Source organism: Aythya ferina, assembly GCF_964211825.1.
Source record: "Aythya ferina genome assembly, chromosome: 12".
NCBI classification, from domain to species: domain Eukaryota; kingdom Metazoa; phylum Chordata; class Aves; order Anseriformes; family Anatidae; genus Aythya; species Aythya ferina.
The window spans coordinates 1,424,995-1,438,753 of NC_140308.1; the positions used below are offsets into that span (position 1 = coordinate 1,424,995).

The 13,759-nt window shown below is 52.9% G+C and overlaps 1 protein-coding gene across 2 annotated transcripts in view; it reads left to right on the forward strand.

Annotated features, from left to right (window-relative positions):
* Positions 1-13,759, forward strand: part of ANKRD11 (ankyrin repeat domain containing 11) — a 111,544-nt gene that overhangs the window by 11,741 nt on the left and 86,044 nt on the right. The window contains exons 1-2 of one of the 2 annotated variants that reach the window (XM_084533001.1): positions 32-354; positions 8,829-8,908. The gene's annotated coding sequence lies outside the window, so the exon portion shown is untranslated. Of the gene's footprint in view, positions 1-31; positions 355-8,828; positions 8,909-13,759 lie in introns of those variants that run through there. The other variant, XM_084533000.1, reaches the window with a different exon arrangement.

Consider the following 13,759-nt stretch of genomic DNA (forward strand, 5'->3'; position numbering starts at 1 on the left):
CTGTCGAAATAGTTTTGACCACTTCTGTCTCTCGTAAGCAGAAGTGATTAAGAATGCTTTGTCTGCACCCCATGGCGTTCGCTCTGCTGCATTCCCTCGTTCAGCCGTGCTCGTTTGGTTGTAATTTAGCCCTTTTTCTCTGGCTGAGGAAGAATGAAAGCCTACCAGACGAGCACCTATAAACAGTAGTTAGAGTTATTGCTACCTCTGCGCGCCGTGATTCATCGGGGAGGCAGACAGCTCGCAGCCCTGCCATCTCCCTGCAGTTCAGACACACTCGGATGTTGTGCTTCAGCGGCGCTGGCGGAGAGGCCTGGGCGGCGATGCGTGGTGCTGGGGAGGCTTCGTTTCCAGGTAACTCCCGCGAATATTGCGCGGCAGCGCGAGGGCTAGTTGGGGCACGGCGCGGGTGGCTGCTGGTGAGTTCACTGCCTCGCGTGGAACAGCTCGGGGGCTGGTGCCCTGGCAGCGAGCTGGGACTTGAATCCCTCCTGCCCCTGCCAGCGGGAGGCTGCGCTGGGTGCTCGGGCTGTGGGACACGCTGCTGGTGTGCGGTGTGGGGTGCAGCGCTCGCTCTTCTCCCCGTGCCAGCTCCTGCCTCACGCTATTTGGGATTTGTGGTGTTTGTCTCCTTCCGTGCCTGCCTTCACCTCGGCTCCCAATGTAGGGGCTACGTGTGCTGCAACTGCCTGTGCTTCTGAGGCCGTATCGGTGTGAGGTAGGGACAGGGCACGGGCACACTGAGCAGCCCGTGAGGAAACTGCCTTTAAAACAGGGACGGCGTGAGAGGGACTCAGGCTTAAAATTAGAACCGCTCGTGATGCGCGCTCGTAGTTGTTTACCTTGAACCATAATTATCTTATTTCCTGCGTTAAAATGTCACGTCAGCTCGCCGAAGCAAGATTTGATGACAAAGGGATTGTTTTTAGCCACCAGCAGAGCAAAGAACACTGCAAGCGTGCGTCCAGGGCTGCTTTTATAACCTAAGTGCTGCACGCTCGGGGCCCTGAGCTGGCTCTGGAGGCTGCGTGGGCTCACGGGTAGGCCGCTTGGCCGGGGATCAAGGGACTCCGCTCTAATCCCAGCTCTGTCCTTTTGTCCTCTGCGTGTTTTCCTTGCCACCCTCCGTGCGGCTTGTTTGCTCCGGGGCGGGCCGTGTCCACATTCCCCGGGCGCGAAACCCCTTCCCCAGGGGTTTGAGCACATTTTAACGCTCACATTTTTCGTGTTGCTCTGTGCAAGGCTGTGGGGGTGGCCGCAATGTGCTGGGCAGAGCGGGTGACCTGTCCTGGAGAAGCTGCCCCCGTTTTCTCCCTTTTTCCTCTCTGTGTGCGCTCTTGTAGGCAGGACGGTGACTCCCCCGACTCCTCCTTGGCTAATAAGTGTTTTTTAAGAAACGCCATGCCTGCATCCTTCTCACAAATCAGCTTTCAGGAGGGAAATAGTTGGGTTATTAATAGCAACCTGGATCCCATTTGCCACCGAGTTGCATGGTTACAAATACGCGACGCTAAAAGGTGACAAATGTGGCTGGCTCTTTTTTTTTTTTTCCTCGAGAATGCTCTGTGTCTTCTCAGCATGTTAAAACTGAGCAGGGAGGAAGAGAAATTGCAGACTTGTGTTTTTGAGGACAGTGGCAGTGCTCCTACCCTGGCAGCCTTGTCCTTCGCTTAGGACTTCCAGCGGGAATGGGAGTGGAGTGGGTGAGTGAAGGGCTCCTGGGAGAGCTCAGGAAGGAGGCGAGATGTGTGTTTGTCCTGCCTCACTCTCGTGTCCAAGAGGAATGAGAGAATGCCCCTGAAGTGTGCCCCAGCGGTGATCTAACTTCAAATTGCCGGTTTAATTGCACGGAACGCGCTTGTCTTCATTGCGTTGTTGGAGGCCGGCGTCGTGGAGCTTAACTAGGGCAAGGCAAAGCTCCCCAGAGGATTTTGTTTGGCTTCCTTGGGTTCAGTTCAGCACGGTGAGCTGTGTGCGTGCGGCAGTGCTGCTCTTCAGCTTCAAAACTCTCCTTTGAGCGTCCCTCCTGGTGGCTGTCGGCGTGTTTATTCCGCCGCTTACATTTTGGGTGGCAGCAGTTCCCCTGTCACGGGGCTATCGCTGCCCGCACGCGGTGGGTAGGGCTCCCAGGGCCCTGACAGACGTCAGCTGGAGGAGCTGGCACCAGGGCTTGTTTGCCAGATGAAGCTGTTGCAACGCTGTTGTAGGTACTCGTGGACAGGGGTTGAGTAATCTGCTGGCCGCTCTTTGGTACGGGCTGAATTTCTGCAGCCTTCTGCTACATGCTGTTTCCTAGTGCTAGATTAATTCTTTAGTTTTCCCATAAACCTTTCTAATTTGTCAGCATCTGGGAGTGCTATTGCTCATGCTGCTGACTGTAGTAGCACTGTTTTTCCTTCTTTTTTCTTGTTTGTGAGCCCAAGAAGAGCGTTTGTTGGCTTTGCCTCCTGCCTTTTACTTGAACTTGGTTTTTGCCGGTGTCTGCGTTGACCTGAAAGTCTCTTCCTGGGAAATGCTTTTTACAGTGTTTGCTTTTTGGCTAGATTATGCCCTTCGCTTTACCTGCCCACATGTATGCAGCTGTGTTTAAGCTTTTAAAAAAAAAAAAAAAAAAAAGTGCTATTTATACCAGCCTGGTGATTACCTGACTGCAGAATAATTGGCTTGGAAACTTACCCTTCAGATGGGGCCCGGCAAGTGTGTAGGACACGGGAGTTGCAATTTCTTCTCTTCGTTTTCATGCGAACTAAAAATAATCGCGGAGCAGTTCTGCTTTGAGAAGGCTCGCCGTGGTGCATCCCGTGCCTCTCTCCGATGGCTGAGGAGTTGACAGCGTGCTGCATGTGGAAATAACCAGCTGGAAGCTCCGTAGGCTTCGGCGTTGAGTTCTGTCTGGGTAGCTGACCAGTCCGGGTTAGACGACAGCATGTGATAGTGCTGGGTGTGTTTTTTTCCCCAGAAGGGCTTGCTCACAAGCGTAGTGTGTGCTCATTTCTCTGCTTGCTGCTAAGAAGTCCTTCAGAGCACGGCACAGGCTCTCTGAGCACATGGCACTGGAGCAGGCTCAGCCCTTTAGTAAAGAAACGAACCCGGATGCGCATCCTTTGGAAGAAATTCAACCAGGTTATGAAGTTGAAATTGGAGCTCTAAAAACAAAAAACGGTGAGGGTCTGGGGGGTTTTGGGAAGCACTGGGGTTGTTCTACTGGGACGTCTGCAGCTTGGGAGGCTGCTGCAGTGCCGGCACCCAACCTCCACCTCCCCATCACTCGCTGGAAGCTAGAGCTGTGCCAAAGAGAGTGGCGTTAAGGCTCCTTCGTGCACTTGCTGAGGGCACTGGATGATCTTTACGGTGCTTTTATGACTAGCAGAGTTTGTTTTTCGCTTGTGCAGACGAAATCACAGCATGGAAAGCGGCGTGTCCTCCAGCCCGGCGGAACGAGTCTTGTCTCTGCTTGCTGGTACAGAAGGGCAAGCTGGAGCCTTGAGCTTCGGCCCAAGGTTGGTTAAGGAAATTGCAGGAGCTGTATTTTGACTTAATACTTTCCACTCATCAGAGAAGCCACAGAAGGGTGGTAAGGGTGAAGGAGGAGAGATGAGAGAACGAGCTTGTGTGTTTCCAGAGCTCTTAATTGTGTGCACAGAACTGAAAAACCTGGTCCAGTGGAAACTGTTCAGGCTTGCTCTGCTCTTCTGCCACATCACTCCAAGAAAAAAAAACGAGTTACTTACAGTTAACTTTTTTTTTTTAACTCTGCCAAATACCTCTCGGGCTGCTTGCATGGATCTTTCCAGGAGGAACCGGGGGGTGGTTATGTAACCTGGGGGGTTAACAGTTCCTCCGTAGGGGTAGGGGATTCAGGTGTCTCACACTGGTTGTCTTGTTTCTTCATAATAAAGCTGCAATGTCAGGTAACTCCAGAGCTTGTTGCTCTGCTCGTGTGGTGGTTGCAAGGGTTAACGCCAGTGAGGTGTTAGGGGAGCCTTTTGCTGATAATTAGTTTTTTAGTCTAATGCCATTTCAACCCAAAATTGAAACGTTTCTGCACTATCTTTTGACCTACTGAAATGAATTGCAGAATTTTTATTCGAACCTCCCAAGTCTTATTTCTATAAAAGGGAACACAGAAATGTACCGTACACAAACGCCTGGGCACGTTCTCCTTCTGAGCGTGGTGCTCACGGTATTTATAAAGCAGCCAGCAGTGGTGCTCAGGCACTCCTCGGGGTCACCCCAGAGTATTTGGTGCTGGAAGCTCGCTCAGGCGTCTGTAACAGCGCGTAAATACTGGGAGTAGTGCAGCTGAATGAGCTGAAAACACCCAGGTCTTGAGGAGTACCCAAAACACATCAAAACTGGTTATTTGATGCCCCAAATCCTGTTTGTTTCCCTTTCATTGCAGGCCTGTAAATAACTCGGTGCTTCCTGAATTTAGACTGGTGTCAGCCCTCAATTTCTTGGGGACGGCGTTGTCCCTATCAGGCTTCCAGTTAAAATGCTGAAAGGACAACTTGGTTCCGCAGGCCGTGATTCAGGAACCACATCTTTCCCTTCATGCTTTTTTTTATGGGATAAATTGAGCCTTAGGCTCCTCAGCCCACACGTAGGTAGCTTGTTTTGCTCTTGAGGACAACGTCAACTTATTTTGTGTTTTTATCAGATGGCAAAGATGGCAGGGTTTTGAGCAATGCAGATGTAGCGTGCTTATCTGCAGGGCAAAATAGAGGAACTTGGAACCCAGGAATACATCGTCTGCTTAGCTTCTGAAAGTAAAATGCAACTCGATTGCTTAACGCTGGAGCTCTTCCCGTTTTGTCACACTTGAGCATACTGAAGGGTGTTTTCTTTTTCTGAAAAACAAAAGCGCTGGTGGAATGCTCTCTGCTTTGCTTTTCCACTTGAGTAATCGCTGCTGCGTGAGCATCGCTGGGTGCCTGCCGAAAGGCTCGCTGCCGCACGGGTCGCGGTGGAAGGCAGCGTGCACGGTGCATGGCCCTGGGAGCCCTCTGAGCACGGTGGGGTGCTCAGCCTGCCTCAGGGTGGTTCGTCTGTGGGCCACTGATAGTGCATGGGCAGTTGGGTTGAGGGCACAGCATTTATCTCTGATTCCTGCCAGTTCTTTGGGATCGGCTCCTGCCCTGCTCTGAGCGCTGCCAAGGGGCTGGCAGTGCCCTGACCGTGCTCTGCTGGGCCTGGAGGTCTGCGGGAGCAGCGGGACCCTCAGGGTGAGCTCTGGGCAGAGCAGGGTGACCATGAGAGGCTCCTTCCTCAGCACGTGGTGCTCCATCCAGAGCTCCCTTCTTGGGCTCATCTGCCACAACCAGGCAGGAGCACGGCCCCGCTGCAGGAGGTGGCTGTGGGTGTTCCTGGGAGCAGCGTGGGGTCTTGGTGCTGCCTGCTCGCGGGTTGCCGACTTGTAGGGTGCCTTTATCACTTCTGAAAGCGAGTCCTTCTCATCCCTAGCAGTGAGGAGGACGGGTGTTTGCAGGCGGGGTGCTGTGTAAGGCTGGGCCTGGCCGAGTTGCTCTCTGCCTGCCCATGGAGCGTGCGTTTCTGGACTGGTCACGGCCCTCGGGAGGCTGCGCTGTTGGACGTGCTCCTCCTCCTGCTCCCCAGCTCAGGTACTGGAGCTTATCTCAGAGCACAGCCGCATCGGTGTCGTGTGTATTCCCCGGTGTATCTTCTCAGTGAAGCCCTTGGAGAGATCCCTCATTGAAATTCTGTCTTTTCCGTAAATTATGTTGCGGGAGGCAGCTGCGAGCCGTGGAGCAGGGCTCTCCTACTCTCCGGGGATTTCTTCATTCACAAGTTGGCGTAAGCCAGGATCCGAACCTAATGCCGATATCATGCCACGCTGCTTAGTTCTGGATCACCACGGAGCCTGAATTACTGCAGGTCTGCTTTCAAAGCAAAATGCACCTCTTTGCTTCAAAGAAGTGCTAATATGGAGAAACAGACCTGCTTGCTTGCCGGGTCGGCCTCGTTTGGTTGAGAGGAGGCTTCGGGATGCGGCTCTTACTGCCTGCAGCACGGGGATTGCAAGGAGAACCTTCCCGCGTTGTTGATCACATTCAGGAATAACTGGGCTTATAAACCTATGAAAAGTGATTAAAATTGACCAGTGATCCTTTAAGTGACTGCATCAGTACGGAGGGGATGTACTTTCATTCTTCCTTGCGGCCACCAGCCTGTGAAGCCGCCTCCTGCCCAGCGTTTGTGGCCCTGCTGGCGCTGCTTGGAGGCAGCTCCGCGTACTCCAAGTGTTTGGTCCCTTTGGGTTCACATCTTGTGATTACATGGGGCTTGTCGACTTCAAACACTGACTTATCTCCTGTACAGACACAAGATAACCTTTTATTAAAGAAGTCTGAATTACTGGATCCCCAGTTTTTTCAGTGACTGCCAGCAGAAGCGGTGCTGCGGGTGAAGTTACTGATCTGCCTGGGAGCGCAGCGGTGATCGATAACTAATCACGGGGAAACTGCTGAGGACAGCACGGGCAGTGGCAAAGAGCAGGAGCTGGGGGGAGGCCCCACCACCCTGAGTTTCTAATGGTCCTGGCTCTTACCCAGGTGCCAAATTACTGTGTGCTAATCTGAGAGCATCACAGGCCTCGAAAAACTCGGCTGGTTTGGAGCTAAAATCTGGTCTCGTGGCACACTCAACCACTCGGTGCTTGTACCAGCACTTCAGCACGAAGGGAGACGTAATGTTGGCCGTGTTGTGTGGTGGAAAGGTCTCGTGCAGCTGGCTCAGCACTCACCCGAGTGCCCCAGCCGTGTGGTGAGCTCGCAGGAGCAAGAGCAAGTGCCCTGGTGGTGTTTTTGGGGATGCAGCTTCATCACTCCAAGGCGGAGAAGTCGGATGGGCAAATCATGAGTTGTGATTTAGGCTTTCAGAAGTACAGGTTGCTCAGAAATGCAAATTGCCCCTGATCCATCTGCAAGTGGGGTGCTGTCCACTGGAGTGTCTGCAGCACTTCATGGCACGTAGCTTGAAGCCTTGGACGACTTCATTAAAAAAATACACCTAATTGCACAAGCTTCTTGGCTTGGATGCGGTCACTGGCTCCATGTTACAATACCTAATGTATGTTTTGTGTCAGTTATGTAATGAGCAAAATCACTGTAGGCTGGGCAGCAGGTGTAAATAGACCTTCAAAACTGTATTGGCTTATTGTGGGATAGGATTCCTGTAGCCTTTTGTTCGCAATTAGTCCTTACCCACCAGCAAACAGCACTGCTGATCTTCCAGATAGCGCAGCTGGAGGTTGAGCTTCATTTTTCCCCTTTGGTTTATTATCTTCTATACCTGTTCCAGTGGAGAGCTCTGCCTAGAGCTGTGACTTTTTTGTGGACAAGAGTACAGAAAGTGTGGTAATGGTGCTGGAGAAGGTGCTGGGCCAGCGTTGTCATGGTGCAAAGAAAGCCAAACCGGGGACCCCGTTGGTGCCCCGCAAGTCGCTTTCCTTGGGAAAAGCGTGAGGGAGCTGCATCTCCCTTCATCTCCAGGGCTTTCCTGGCAGAAAAGCATCAAAGATTGTCCTGTGTGTCCTTGTGGTTGTCTGAACCAGTTCACCTGCTGCAGGATTTCCTTTCTCTGAGTGTTCCCTGGTACGGGGTGGGTGAGCTGCGCGGGCTGGGGCCCTCTGCCCTTCACAAGGAATGGGAGCGAAGGAGTAAACGCGGTGCTTTGCCTTGCTTTTTTATTGGAAAGAGCACACTTTGTACTTTGTAGTACCCAATTTGTAACTTTATATCGTGCCTTACATAAAATTGCTTGTTGGAAGTTCTCCTTTTAGAAGGAAAGGTAATTTGGAAAGACTCCGGGTTTTCCACTGCTGGCCGGAGCGGCGGCTCAGTCGCGTGGCGCGGAGACCTGGCGATGCGATGGGGTGGGATGGGATGGGGGATTTTGGCAGAAGGCAGCGTGTGCAGTTGGTGCTGAAGCCTTTACCCTGCCTGGGCAGAGCGGCACAACCTGGGGGAGGAAGGCCCAGAGCCCAGGCTTCGGGCTCTGCTTGTCCGAGGCAGACCCTAGCAGTTGGAGCCTGCAGCGTGCCGCCAGCTCCCTGCCTCCTCCAAGTTCCTTCCTGAGCTCTATGGAAGCGTAGCAGGAGCCCTGACAGCGCTGTTACACACCCAGTGCTCTCTGAAGCTCTGTGTTTTTCCCTCGGAGCACGCTGGTTGCTGCGGACCGAGGTGGGAGCAGAAGTTGGGGACGAGGCGTGCTGCACGCGGGGCTTTGCCCCAGCCCTCCCGTCCCCCTGCTGCCAACCCTCAATGCTCACAGCGGGCATTCTCCCTGCAAAAACATCCTTCAGCGGGGCAGCGAGCAAGAGCTGTTTAAAAATACTGAAGGAAAAGGTTCAGCTTGTAACAGATTAACTGCCCCTCGCAGGCAGGATCCAAAGGTGTGCTCCGAGAGGCGGCTGCAGCCCGCGGAAGCTGCCCGGGAGGTGAATCAGCACCAGTGCATGCAGGGCAGGTCCTGCTGGCCCCACGGCTCCCAGCACCCCCACGGCGTGGGGACCGGCCCTGCTTGGCCCCACGAGGCCCCCGGGCTGCTGCCAAAACCTCGGGAGCAGGGAGCTGCCGTGTGTGATCCGAAGGGTGGCTGCGGCTGCGGGACAGGGCTGGTGCTCTCAGCAGCTTTCTGTGGTTGTTTTCCTTCTGTTCGTGCAGACTTGTTGTCAGATTACTTCTGGATTAGACGAGGGATTTGTACTGAGCGGCCTTTGGGTACTCAAATGTAGCGTGATTGTATTTTGAATGAAATTAAATTGCATTTTTTTAATTTTTTAATGAAATAATTCCTGTGTTTTTCAGATTGCACAGCGTTTTTGGGACACACCTCTGTTGGATTTTAATATATGTCCTGCTAGCAACAGCTTTCAACTATGGAATCGGTAAATATTTGCCTTGCTTCTGTCCAACTCTTCTCTTTTATTACTTAATAAGTGCTTCTGTCCGTGCTGATGTTTTTTTTTAATTGTCTGTAATTTGTGTTTTCTGTGATTTGAAGCAAAATATTGCAGCTTCCATGGAGTAACTTATATGTGCTGCTAACCAGGATTATTTTATGAAATGCTCTTAGTTGTAAGATACCCTCAGATACCCTTTCGTTTGTGTCATTTGGAGCGTAGCACATCTCCCTTTGGATGCAGTGAAGGCAGAAGCTCCTTTCCTGCAGGGGCGAGCCCAGCTCTGGCTGTGCGGCAGCCCGTGGGGCTCGGCACTGCTGGGGCTGCTCGGTGTGGATGTCCTCCTGCTTGTGGTCTATCACATCCACTTTTTCTCTTTGTGGTCAAAATGTGTTTCAAAGAAAGCTGTTAGAGATGCCAGTTTAACAATGTTAGTCTCCTCACGATTAGTATACTTGAATCAGGTGGTGTCTGTTTCATTTCGGGCAGGGGAGCCTCCGGATGTGCTGAGGCTACACCTTATGGTCAAGATTAAGATCCCACTTTTTGGTGGCATTAGCAGATGTAGAAAGAGTAGGTTATCCCTGACTGGAATTCGGGGAAAACTTGTGGGTTTGGCCTGAGTGCTGTGCGAGGATGAGGGCTTGGTGCTGTCCTCCGAGCTGGTGGAAGCGCTGCTTCTGGTCCTTGCATTGGCGGCGCGGGGCCGGGTCCTGCTCTCCTGCACCCTGGCTTGTGGTGTGGGGCTCCCTGGAAGGGTGTCCTGTGCGTGTCCTAAGCGTGGTGGGTGGACAAGGCTCTGAGCTTCTGCCCTGGTGCTTTGGGTGCTCGTGTGTCCCCCCAGCGCGTGCTGTGATGGGGCTACCGGTGGTGCAGTCTGTACGATGCTACAGGCTGGTGGAGGCGTACAGGTCTGCTCCATCAGGTGACTTCACAAGCTGTAGGCTTCTTTTGTCCTGGGTTTTGAGGAAAAACCACTGTATTTAGTTTATCTATAATAGTTCAGAGGTATTCCAATGGAGACAAGACATTATTTTAGCGTCCCTTGGTGAATATTAGCAGTGGTAGAAGTGTTTCATGGCAAAACCAAACAGCCGAGGCACTGTGACCATCCCCTGCTGCCGCGCAGTAATTAAAGGGCATCGGGTGTGGGACCCTGTGCTGCAGCGTGTGCTCACTCTCAATTTAACGAGTGCTCTGCAGTTCCCTGGAAAACACAGCTGAATCCCAGCGCTGGTGGCTTATTACCCGTTGTATTTCAGAGTTTGGTGCAAAGAGTTTTTGGTCCGAGTTTCAGCCTAAGTGGTGTTTTGGTTATGGAGCACAAACCATCCTTTTCCAACAGGATAGTGTTAGTTACTGTAACTTTCATTTAAATTTACTAAATACGGACTAAATGACTTGCCCTGATGGATGAGAGGGCTGGGCTGTGCCTCTTGGGCCTTCTGTTGGCATCACCGACCTGCTGCTTGGCCACCAGCAGCTTCTGGGTTCTTACTGGGAGCTGGAGTCCTGCGCTGCGTCCATGCAGTGGCTGCCCTCGAGATGAGTGTGCCACACGAGCTTTTTCTCCACCTTCAGCCCCTGCTCACTGCGTGGTTTGTGCTTTGCTGGCATAAAGCCGTGCTCTGTTGCTTGTGGGTCCTGGAGAAGCCCGGTGGAGGAAGGCCGGCGATGTGTCGCGACGTGCTGTCGCGCGGCGCAGAATGGGAGCGTTGTTCGAGCTCGGGTGTTTCTCCCACTTCTGGAACAAAGAACGATCCTGCTGTGCGGGTTCCTGAGCCCTGGGAGATCACGGTTGAGTGACCTTTTACAATAAAACCAGCTTCTATCTGCTGCTCTGCAAAGGCAGACGATTGCATTGCCTAAAACATGTGTTGGTCGGGGTCTCGCCGCACTGCTCTTGACCTGAGCTTCTGGGATGAGGGAGATGGTGGGGCTGGTGTGCTGAGCTCTGAGTCCATAACCTGCTGCTGCCTCCCGAGGAGAGCTCATGCCCTGTGCTTGGCTTCTGTCCCTGAGGCTGCTGGGGGGACACCTGTGGATGGAAATGCAGGGGGCACAAAAGCAAATGTTACGAGGTTGTTTTGCTTAAAGCACCGTGTGCCCTAGCGTGTGCTGCCGAGGGCATTGAGTGGGCTCCCCTCTGCTCCTGTGGCTGTTATGATGTTGTGCTCTTAACCTGATCACCGAGGTACTCTGCTCAGACATCCAGAGGTTTGCAGGGATTGTGTGGGGCAGTTGGAGAGCAAGCCCAGCGTGCTGCCTCCAGGGAGGGGCAGGGGGCCTCTTCCACCGCAGGAAGTGTGATGAAAGTCTGAGATTTCTCCATCGTGGTGGACGGCTCCGTATTGCAAAACGCAGGGGTTGCTGCAAACCCGGTACCTTCGGTTCTCTAAACGACGCTCGGTTTCCTCAGCGTCCTGTGGTGATAGAGCCCGTCGAGATGGAGGAAGGGAGCTGGGTTGGGTGCCTGAGGTGCTGGCGTCACAGAGCCAAAATATCAGAGCCCCAACAAGGAGGCAGAGCGCTTCCTGCTGAACTCCTCTGCTTGGAGCAAGCGAGGTTCCCCACGTCAGCTTCTGGCTGCCTGTTTACAGCAAGGACTTGCTGCATTACACCAGGAGACCTCGGGGGCTCGGTCCCCACGCAGGAGCTGGCAGCTGGAGCCATTCACACTCTGCCTTCACTGGGGCAGCAGAGGGTCAAGGCTGCCGCAGAGACATCGCAGGGGCTTCTGGTGGCGGTTCTGGCGCTGGCATTTCACAGAGTTCGTAATGAATACGTAGGTGTGCGATTAAAAGGATGAATAAGGTAGTGCTGCTAAACAGAATTGCTTTTCAGAGCTGGAGCCTTGCCTTGTTCTGACCTCCCGAGAAGGATACAATTGTAGAGCCGAGGCCGGTAGTGGAAAAGCAATTACAGTACATGCTTCCAGAATTGAATTGTCCTCTGAAAGTCAGATGCTACAATAATGGCAGCGTTGTTTAGATGGAATGTGACTTTATTTAACTGCTTCAAAACATAAATACAAAACTCAACGTGATGATGAACAGTTCCCAGTTCTGGGGGACCCGAGAGCTCCCCTACGCTGACCTCCCTGCCTGGGGTGGGTGGGTTCTGTAGCCCCCGGCCCTTCCTGCACCCAATAATGGCCAGCACTGCGAGGAGATATGCACAGGAGTCAAATTCAAGCTCAGTGCTTGGAGTCCTGTCTTTGTCATAAGCTGAGGTGGCTCTCTGTGAGCCGAGGTTTCTTCGTGGGTCACAGGGAGGTGGGCGTCTGGACACACAACGCTGCTGAGGCCCGCAGGAAGGAGCTTTGAAATCCTTCCCTGCCCCAATGAAAAAGCTGCATTTTCAGATGTGATCTCAGCACAAGCATTTGATTTGAGTGTTTGAATTGCTGCTGTTACAGTTCCCTGTGTTTTATCAGGATTTGTTAAATTGCGAACGTTACTCACATGCCATTTTTGGCAGCTGCCACCTACGTGCCCTCAATTTGAGCGCACCTTTTCGGAGCAGTGTAGGTAGGGAGGCTCCTCTCTCGCGTGTCAGATGTTGGTGAGCGGAGCGCTTGCATTAATTCCCTCTCAGTAACCTTTCCACTGCTAATAAGCTCGCCTGGCACGCGTGCGTAGCAGAGCATCTTTAATGATCAGGTTTGAACCGAGCAGGAGCCTCTGTGAGAAACGCGGTGCTCGACTTGTTCTTTGGGTGCAGTTCAGGTCTGTGCGGGCTGTGACACAGAAGGAGGCTCTAGCAAGAGCAACCCACAGCCAAATACAACACTTCTTTCTTCCTCGTGATCTGTTTTGAGCTGGGCAAAGCCTTTGCCGTAAATACTTAGAGAATGAAAATAGTTTTTTTGACTCTACTTGGTTTTGAATAATTTTATTTTCGTGAAGGGGCTGTGCTCTGACTGTGATAATCCTCATTTTAAAAAAAAAGAAATACACTTTTAAGTTAGGATTTAGTAGCTTTATCAGCTGATGTGCTCTACCCTTAGGGATCACAGCTGTGTTCAGGAGCACGTTCATTACAGCAAGCTTTTAACAGGGAGGGTGCACAATTTGTTACCTCCAGAAATGAGACCACTTCTTCCACACAGGAAAGCTCCTGCAGGCTGCAGGGGCCCGGTGATGCATGGCGGCAGAATTTTGGGGAGGTTCTCAGCATGCAAAGCTGCCGGTCCCCACTTCCATTGTCGTGCTACAAGTGATGTTCTGGGCACGACCCTTCCAAAAGCAGGAGCTCTCCGAGGAGCCTCCCGCGCTGCAGCTGCTGCATCCGCTGCCGCCTCTGCTTCTCACCTGGTGTAGTCCCGGCGCACGTTCAGGAGCACCGTTGTGGTCGGTGCCCTGCGAGGTGACACTCTGGGCGTGAGCTGTGGGGCTCTGGAGTGGAACAGCAGCATTACACCAGGCTGGAGTCGCTTGTTTGCAGCAGATATCCATCACGCCGTGATGAAGTGCAGATGATGCGTTCGGCAGCGAGAGGTGTGCAATCTGTTCCTCCCCTAAGGAGCCCGCTGATAAGGCCGGGCTCCCTCTTGTATTTCTTGAATGAATAATGGCTCGGGGTGTTTGCCTTCCCTCATCTTTCGCTCTTCGAAATAATAGTTTAGTTGTTTCCTGGGTGGATTTGCCATTCAAAGCCCTCCGTTCTGTAAATTCTTGGCGTTCTGGGCTACGTGTTGGTGTTGTGTGCGTGCCGAGGGACTCGGGCACGTTGAGCAGAGCGGCCGTGCCCCTGATGTGCTGGTGGTCCTCGTGCCGTGCTGGGGACTGGTGGGAGCCTCGTGTGCGAGGGGCTTCGGCTGGGTGTGGGGGGTAA